The sequence below is a fragment of the Balaenoptera musculus genome, chromosome 6 (assembly GCF_009873245.2).
Source record: "Balaenoptera musculus isolate JJ_BM4_2016_0621 chromosome 6, mBalMus1.pri.v3, whole genome shotgun sequence".
NCBI classification, from domain to species: domain Eukaryota; kingdom Metazoa; phylum Chordata; class Mammalia; order Artiodactyla; family Balaenopteridae; genus Balaenoptera; species Balaenoptera musculus.
In genome coordinates, this window is record NC_045790.1 from 22,024,467 (window position 1) to 22,035,073 (window position 10,607).

A 10,607-nucleotide genomic window follows, 5' to 3' on the forward strand; every position below is an offset into this window, starting at 1 on the left:
CGCACCCCTTTTAATCCCTTTGTATCCCTACCACCTGAGGAATGAAGGCAGTGATGAGTTATTGGCAGAATTGCCCTGTCTGATAAGAGGGTCACCTGCAAGCCAGAGGGCCCAAATCCTCCCTGGAACACATCACTCCCTACCCACCACTTAACAATTCCCTTCAAACAAAGGTGCAACTTTGTAATAGCTGTACCGTTAAGATATGCCGTCTGTGATTCGGACAACTGTGACTCCTTGCCCTGTTCTTGGAGGAACATGACATTTTGTAGGGAGAACCCAGGCCAGGTGGCCAAAGTCTCTGTCAAGTCTGTTTCTTCAGCCAATACTTTGATTCAAGTTGAGGGTGGTGGAGATGAGTGGGCCTTCACCATGATAGCCTTTCCCTGGTATCACTGGCCAAGGTTCCCTTTGGTGAACATTACATACAAAAGCTTGCCCAGCACATGCCTCGCTCTCAGCCGAGCCGTGGCCATGCTGCTCCTGGGATTAGGCACCTCCTTTGCACACCCTGTGGATGGTGCTCATTTCCTTGATTCTGTGAATGGGGCATTTGTTAAACTATTATTTCTTGAGGCCTGTAAACTATTATTTCTTGATGTCTGTGCAAGTTTCAATTCTGCAATTTCTATTTCCTTCTTCTTACGGATTGAAAAACACTAGTGAAATTCCTCATCTTACAATCTCTGCTCCTTAACATTAACCGTAGTCTTCTTAAAGTCCTTGGTCTTGCTCTCTCAAAGGCTCCCTGGGGCTTGATTCCAGTGGGCTGGTGAGGTGGACACCACTGAGCTTGACAACATGCCATACTCCACCCCAGCCTGGAGATCTCCGGTGTCTGGGGGAAAAGGCAGGGGCCGTGAGACAGGAGACAAGAATGGAGGTAAATTCAGGGGTAAAGCCCAGGGAAGAGTCCATATGTCAGTTACAGGTCAGCTATGTGCCCTGTGTCCGAGAAGACGCCCCTCAGTGTGGGATGACCAGCTGCTCTCAGAGAGAGCGAGGCTCCTGGCCCCGGCTTCTCATGTGATACTGGGGCAGATCCTATGCACAGAGGCTGTGGCCTGCAGGGGGCGTGTATCAGCACCTCTGCAGGGTTGAGGGGCCAAAGGGGGCCATGGGCAACCTCTCCCAGGAGAAGTCACCTGCCCTGGGGCTGGGGCATCAGTCCCTCAGACCCACACCATCTACCTTTCTACCTGGGTTCCAAGCCCAGCAAGGCACAATCCTGACTTCCCCAGTGTAGGATTTCCCCAGTGTGTGACAAGCCAGGCTGTGGCCACCTACCCCGAGGGTATAGTTCAGCGGGGCAAAGCCCGTCACTGCCCCCTGGTGAGGCAACTACAACAGAAAGGTGAGCTTTTGAGAGCAAGGGTCAGGAGTCAGGGAGGAGAGGCAGAAACCCAAGAAAGGACCCATCGCCTGAGCCCACATCCTTGTCCACCTCTGTGGGGTCAGTCAGCCTCCAGTGTCTGCTCTGAGATCACAAGACCCCACAGTACTGGCCATCACAACCACCTGCCTCAGAACAAAACAAGAGGGCACAAGAGCAGGAGGCCCATATGATAAGTGGGGTCTGTTGAGGAGGTGCTCCCTGGGCCAAGTGACAAGACATGGCTTCTCAGGGCACAGCTGCCCCCAGACTCAGCATAAATGTCTGGGCTGTGAGCCCATTGATTCTGGGAAGGGCACCAGCACAAGGTGAACAGATGCTCCATCCTTTGCGTCAGGCAAGCCAGGAGCCAAGCACTGACAAGCAGCCTGCGTTACACCCTCGTGTTTCACAGCGCAGGAGCCTCGGGGCGGGGGGGATGGGGCCTGCCCTGAGGTCACAGCAGAGAAGGTTTGCTGCTGGAGGGCCACACACAGGACAGCTGTATAGAATGTGATCAAAGGCTCTCTGGTGCTTCATGCCATTCAAAACCAGGGGCTCTTAAACAGCCCGAGGGTAAGATACCGCCAACTCCTTGCTGAAATTTCTGAGCCCATCCTCAGATCCCAAATTTTGCCCAGATTGCCAAAAGTTTCATGGACTTCTGGTCAAGGACCCGATTCATCTGGACTGCTCAGTGCACAGCAAGATTGCCAGGACGGGGCCTAGGGATCTTGCCCACACAACCGTCCCTGACATTTGCTCCTGGAGAACCACCTGCCCAGCTACCGACATCTCCTCCTTCCCTCTCATCAGGCTAAATGCAACTGGGAGAAAGGCAACACAAAAGGAGGCAAATGTGGAAACATAAACCCGACAGTGCTGTCTCCCCCAGCCAAGACTAAGAGTCCATGAGTCTACCCACTGCACTCACCTGAAAGCTCCCACATATCACCAGGAGCACAGAGAGCACACAGGCCATCAGATACACCTGACCTCAATTTCCTCCTGAGAGAGCACTCAGGGGCCTCCCTGGGATTTGGAGGTGTCAACAATTCACTGCATTGTGGCTTATGCCACAGAGCAATTTTGAACAAGGATTATAGTACCAGTAAACTTTAAGCACTGCTTTAAGTCCAATCACTTTATGTTTAAAGAGAGAGGAATTGGGGCTCAACCACCAGAGGGCAGACAGCAGAAGCAAGAAGAACTACAATCCTGCAGCCTGTGGACCAAAAACCACAGTTACAGAAAGATAGACAAGATGAAAAGGCAGAGAGCTATGTACCAGATGAAGGAACAAGAAAAAACCCCAGAAAAACAACTAAATGAAGTGGAGATAGGCAACCTTCCAGAAAAAGAATTCAGAATAATGATAGTGAAGATGATCCAGGACCTCAGAATAAGAATGGAGGCAAAGATTGAGAAGATGCAAGAAATGATTAACAAAGACCTAGAAGAATTAAAGAACAAACAAACAGAGATGACCAATACAATAACTGAAATGAAAACTACACTAGAAGGAATCAATAGCAGAATAACTGAGGCAGAAGAACGGATAAGTGACCTGGAAGACAGAATGGTGGAATTCACTGCTGCGGAACAGAATAAAGAAAAAAGAATGAAAAGAAATGAAGACAGCCTAAGAGTCCTCTGGGACAACATTAAATGCAACAACATTCGCATTATAGGGGTCCCAGAAGGAGAAGAGAGAGAGAAAGGACCAGAGAAAATATTTGAAGAGATTATAGTCGAAAACTTCCCTAACATGGGAAAGGAAATAGCCACCCAAGTCCAGGAAGCGCAGAGAGTCCCATACAGGATAAACCCAAGGAGAAACACGCCGAGACACATAGTAATCAAAGTGGCAAAAATTAAAGACAAAGAAAAATTATTGAAAGCAGCAAGGGAAAAACGACAAATAACATACAAGGGAACTCCCATAAGGTTAACAGCTGATTTCTCAGCAGAAACTCTACAAGCCAGAAGGGAGTGGCATGATATACTTAAAGTGATGAAAGGGAAGAACCTACAACCAAGATTACTCTACCCGGCAAGGGTCTCACTTAGATTTGATGGAGAAATCAAAAGCTTTACAGACAAGCAAAAGCTATGAGAATTCAGCACCACCAAACCAGCTCTACAACAAATGCTAAAGGAACTTCTCTAAGTGGGAAACACAAGAGAAGAAAAGGACCTACAAAAACAAACCCAAAACAATTAAGAAAATGGTCATAGGAACATACATATCGATAATTACCTTAAACGTGAATGGATTAAATGCCCCAACCAAAAGACATAGACTGGCTGAATGGATACAAAAACAAGACCCATATATATGCTGTCTACAAGAGACCCACTTTAGACCTAGGGACACATACAGACTGAAAGTGAGGGGATGGAAAAAGATATTCCATGCAAATGGAAATCAAAAGAAAGCTGGAGTAGCTATACTCATATCAGATAAAATAGACTTTAAAATAAAGAATGTTACAAGAGACAAGGAAGGACACTACATAATGATCAAGGGATCAATCCAAGAAGAAGATATAAAAATTATAAATATATATGCACCCAACATAGGAACACCTCAATACATAAGGCAACTGCTAACAGCTATAAAAGAGGAAATCGACAGTAACACAATAATAGTGGGGGACTTTAACACCTCACTTACACCAATGGACAGATCATCCAAAATGAAAATGAATAAGGAAACAGAAGCTTTAAATGACACAATAGACCAGTTAGATTTAATTGATATATATAGGACATTCCATCCAAAAACAGCAGATTACACGTTCTTCTCAAGTGCGCACGGAACATTCTCCAGGATAGATCACATCTTGGGTCACAAATCAAGCCTCAGTAAATTGAAGAAAATTGAAATCATATCAAGCATCTTTTCGGATCACAACGCTATGAGATTAGAAATGAATTACAGGGAAAAAAACGTAAAACAGACAAACACATGGAGGCTAAACAATACGTTACTAAATAACCAAGAGATTACTGAAGAAATCAGAGAGGAAATCAAAAAATACCTAGAGACAAATGACAATGAAAACACGACGACCCAAAACCTATGGGATGCAGCAAAAGCAGTTCTAAGAGGGAAGTTTATAGCTATACAAGCCTATCTCAAGAAACAAGAAAAATCTCAAGTAAACAATCTAACCTTACACCTAAAGAAACTAGAGAAAGTAGAACAAACAAAACCCAAAGTTAGCAGGAGGAAAGAAATCATAAAGATCAGAGCAGAAATAAATGAAATAGAAACAAAGAAAACAATAGCAAAGATCAATAAAACTAAAAGTTGGTTCTTTGAGAAGATAAACAAAATTGATAAGCCATTAGCCAGACTCATCAAGAAAAAGAGGGAGAGGACTCAAATCAATAAAATCAGAAATGAAAAAGAAGTTACAACAGACACCGCAGAAATACAAAGCATCCTAAGAGACTACTACAAGCAACTTTATGCCAATAAAATGGACAACCTGGAAGAAATGGACACATTTTTAGAAAGGTATAACCTTCCAAGACTGAACCAGGAAGAAACAGAAAATATGAACAGAAGACTCACAAGTAATGAAATTGAAACTGTGATTAAAAATCTTCCAACAAACAAAAGTCCAGGACCAGATGGCTTCACAGGTGAATTCTATCAAACATTTAGAGAAGAGCTAACACCTATCCTTCTCAAACTCTTCCAAAAAATCGCAGAGGAAGGAACACTCCCAAACTCATTCTATGAGGCCACCATCACCCTGATACCAAAACCAGACAAAGACACTACAAAAAAAGAAAATTACAGACCAATATCACTGATGAATATAGATGCAAAAATCCTCAACAAAATACTAGCAAACAGAATCCAACAACACAGTAAAAGGATCATACACCACGATCAAGTGGGATTTATCCCAGGGATGCAAGGATTCTTCAATATACGCAAATCAATCAATGTGATACACCATATTAACAAATTGAAGAATAAAAACCATATGATCATCTCAATAGATGCAGAAAAAGCTTTTGACAAAATTCAACACCCATTTCTGATAAAAACTCTCCAGAAAGTGGGCATAGAGGGAACCTACCTCAACATAATAAAGGCCATATATGACAAACCCACAGCAAACATCATTCTCAATGGTGAAAAACTGAAAGCATTTCCTCTAAGATCAGGAACGAGACAAGGATGTCCACTCTCACCACTATTATTCAACATAGTTCTGGAAGTCCTAGCCACGGCAATCAGAGAAGAAAAAGAAATAAAAGGAATACAAATTGGAAAAGAAGAAGTAAAACTGTCACTGTTTGCGGATGACATGATACTATACATAGAGAATCCTAAAACTGCCACCAGAAAACTGCTAGAGCTAATTAATGAATATGGTAAAGTTGCAGGATACAAAATGAATGCACAGAAATCTCTTGCATTCCTATACACTAATGATGAAAAATCTGAAAGAGAACTTATGGAAACACTCCCATTTACCATTGCAACAAAAAGAATAAAATACCTAGGAATAAACCTACCTAGGGAGACAAAAGACCTGTATGCAGAAAACTATAAGACACTGATGAAAGAAATTAAAGATGATACCAACAGATGGAGAGATATACCATGTTCTTGGATTGGAAGAATCAACATTGTGAAAATGAGTATACTACCCAAAGCAATCTACAGATTCAATGCAATCCCTATCAAATTACCAATGGCATTTTTTACGGAGCTAGAACAAATCATCTTAAAATTTGTATGGAGACACAAAAGACCCCAAATAGCCAAAGCAGTCTTGAGGCAAAAAAATGGAGCTGGAGGAATCAGACTCCCTGACTTCAGACTATACTACAAAGCTACAGTAATCAAGACAATATGGTACTGGCACAAAAAACAGAAACATAGATCAATGGAACAAGATAGAAAGCCCAGAGATTCACCCACGCACCTATGGTCAACTAATCTATGACAAAGGAGGCAAAGCTATACAATGGAGAAAAGACAGTCTCTTCAATAAGTGGTGCTGGGAAAACTGGACAGCTACATGTAAAAGAATGAAATTAGAATACTCCCTAACACCATACACAAAAATAAACTCAAAATGGATTAGAGACCTAAATATAAGACTGGACACTATAAAACTCTTAGAGGAAAACATAGGAAGAACACTCTTTGACATAAATCACAGCAAGATCTTTTTTGATCCACCTCCTAGAGTATTGGAAATAAAAACAAAAATAAACAAGTGGGACCTAATGAAACTTCAAAGCTTTTGCACAGCAAAGGAAACCATAAACAAGACGAAAAGACAACCCTCAGAATGGGAGAAAATATTTGCAAACAAATCAACGGACAAAGGATTAATCTCCAAAATATATAAACAGCTCATTCAGCTCAATATCAAAGAAACAAACACCCCAATCCAAAAATGGGCAGAAGACCTAAATAGACATTTCTCCAAAGAAGACATACAGACGGCCACGAAGCACATGAAAAGATGCTCAACATCACTAATTATTAGAGAAATGCAAATCAAAACTACAATGAGGTATCACCTCACTCCTGTTAGAATGGGCATCATCAGAAAATCTACAAACAACAAATGCTGGAGAGGGTGTGGAGAAAAGGGAACCCTCTTGCACTGTTGATGGGAATGTAAATTGATACAGCCACTATGGAGAACAATATGGAGGTTCCTTAAACAACTAAAAATAGAATTACCATATGACCCAGCAATCCCACTACTGGGCATATACCCAGAGAAAACCGTAATTCAAAAAGACACATGCACCCGAATGTTCATTGAAGCACTATTTACAATAGCCAGGTCATGGAAGCAACCTAAATGCCCATCGAGAGCCGAATGGATAAAGAAGAGGTGGTACATATATACAATGGAATATTACTCAGCCATAAAAAGGAACAAAATTGAGTCATTTGTTGAGACGTGGATGGATCTAGAGACTGTCCTACAGAGTGAAGTAAGTCAGAAAGAGAAAAACAAATATCGTATATTAATGCATGTATGTGGAACCTAGAAAAATGGTACAGATGAGCCAGTTTGCAGGGCAGAAGTTGAGACACAGATGTAGAGAATGGACATATGGACACCAAGGGGGGGAAACTGCGGTGAGGTGGGGATGGTGGTGTGCTGAATTGGGCGATTGGGATTGACATGTATACACTGATGTGTATAAAATTGATGCCTAATAAGAACCTGCAGTATAAAAAAACAAACAAAACAACTAATACTAAACTTTCGTTGGGTTATTTGTATGGAAATATGTTAATATAAATGTTTCAGACATTACATGAAATTTCTAAAAATCTTATATTTGTATTTGTATGGAAATATGTATGGAAATATGTTAATATAAATGTTTCAGACATTACATGAAATTTCTAAAAATCTTATATTTGTATTTGTATGGAAATATGTATGGAAATATGTTAATATAAATGTTTCAGACATTACATGAAATTTCTAAAAGTCTTATATGTTCTGGTATAATGTTATAAGTAATAATCCTAGTTATTACTTTAAAATGTATATCTCAGAAATAACTAATTTTCTTGTCAACTGCATTATTATGAACTTTCATCAAATCTTTAACCGTGGTCATTTTTAAGTCTTTTGTCATTTACAGACAGTTCTGGGTGTACTCTGATGATTTTGCAAATATGTTCCTATAAAAGGGTTTCATCTTCAAGAAATTCATGGAAAAGACTCTGACAAGTACAGGTTTCTGGTAACTGACTGTACTGCTGAACTGAATGAATAAGCATTTTCAGAACTCTAATGAAAAACTGATGAACTCATATAAGTGCTAACAAAAGATCAAGATGAAAAAAAAAATTAATTACATGGGACTGAGTGAACTGATGAGGATGAGTATAATTTTTGTGACTTTCTGTCTGAATTAAAAAAAAAAAAAAATCCCACAAGGACTCAGAGGCAAAGAATATACAAATCAATTTTCACTGCAAAGTAAAGGAGCTGTTACAGTGGAGGATTACTGGACTGAATGTCAATATTATGACATAGTATGAGTGTGTTTCATGTTTGGTAATTGCAATCATTGTTGCTTTTGTTGTGGTCATCCATGTACAATGCTTGGTGTCAGTCTATTTATCTCTTGTAAAAATAAAATACAGTGTGTGTGTGTGTGAAAAAAAAAAAGTATATTAAAGGACACTTTGATTACTTCCATATTTTGTCTGTTGTAAATAATGCTGCAATGAAAATTGGGGTGCATATATGTTTTCTAATTAGTGTTTTTTTCTTCCAGTAAATACCTAGGAGTGGAATTGCTGGATCATATGGTAGTTCTATTTTTAATTTTTTGAGGAATCTCCGTACTGTTTTCCATAGTGGCTACACCAGTTTACGTCTCCACCAACAGTGCACAAAGGTTCCCTTTTCTCCACATCCTTGCCAACATGGCTTTGATAGTAACCATTCTGACAGATGTGAGGTGATATCTCATTGTGGTTTTGAGTTGTATTTCCCTGATGATTAGCAATGTTGAGCATCTTTTCATGTGCCTATTGGCATCTGTGTGTCTTCTTTGGAAAAATGTGTGTTCAGATCCTCTGTGCATATTTTAATTGGGATGTTTGTTTTTTTTGATATTGAGTTGTATGAGTTCTTTGTATATTTTGGGTTATTAACCCCTTATTGGACATATCATTTGTAAATATCTTCTCCCATTCAGCACAGCCACTATGGAAAGCAGTACGCAGGTTCCTCAAAAAATTAAAAATAGAATTACCAGACGATCCAGCAGTTCCACTCTTCATATCCAAAGAAAATGAAAAAAAAAATTTGAAAAGATATATGCATCCCAGTGTTCATAGCAGCATTACTTATAGTAGCCAAGACATGGAAGCAACCTAAGTATCCATCAACAGATAAGTGGATAAAGAAGATGTGATATAATGGAATATTTCTCAGCGATAAAAAAAGAGTGAAATTTTGCCATTTGCAACAACATGGATGGCCCTACAGGGTATTACGCTTAGTGAAATAAGTCAGACAGAGAAAGACAAATACTGTATGTTTTCAGTTTATATGGAATCTGAAAAATAAAACACATTAACGAATATAACAAAACAGAAACAGACTCACAGATACAGAGATCAAGGAGAGGGACAAGATAGGTGAGGGGTATTAAGAGGTACAGACTACTATGTATAAAATAAATAAGTTACAAGGATGTAATGTGCAGCACAGGGGAATATAGCCAATATGCAATAATAACTTTATATGGTGTATAAGCTGTAAAAACATCGAATCAGTGTGTTGTACACCTGAAACTAATATAATATTGTAAGTCAACTATACTTAAAAAAAAAAAAAAACTTCTCAGTAAAAGATACCATTAAGAAAGACTGACAGCACCAACTATTGGAGAGAATGAGGGTTTGAGTGGATCTACATTTATCTTGCATAACATACATGCCCCAAATAGATACACGTTTATACTATATAAAGAGCTCTTAAATAAGAACAAATTGTAAGGTATGAAGGATATAACAAGGTGATTCACAGAAAAAGAAATAGAAATAGCTAATAAACATAGGAAAAAGTGTTTCAATTTCAGTAAATAAGGAAATGCAAACTAGAACAATGATAAATCTCTTTTATCCACCTAACTGGCAACAAATCTTTAGAAATAAAATGTTGCATTTTGCCAGAGTTGTGGGGTATAAGGTGCTTTTTCATACGCACTTGGTGGAATTGTGAGTCGGTATAAACATTTTTCTCAGTGTTGCTATCAAATTTAAAGTGGAATTGTGTCTTTTGACCTAGCAAGTCTACTTCTAGAAAAATTTGTCCTAGAGAAATACTTGCTTATGTGTGTGTGGAGAGAACATGTATAAGGATTCCAGCATTGTTCATAATAGTGAAAAACTGGAAGCAGTCAAATTGTCAGCCTTTGTTATAGTTACTCAGAATATTGAAAGTATTTGTTTATTTATTTATTTATGACTGTGTTGGGTCTTCATTTCTGCGCGAGGGCTTTCTCTAGTTGTGGCAAGCGGGGGCCACTCTTCATCGCGGTGCGTGGGCCTCTCACTATCGTGGCCTCTCTTGTTGCGGAGCACAGGCTCCAGACGCGCAGGCTCAGTAATTGTGGCTCACGGGCCTAGTTGCTCCGCGGCATGTGGGATCTTCCCAGACCAGGGCTCGAACCCGTGTCCCCTGCATTGGCAGGCAGATCATTT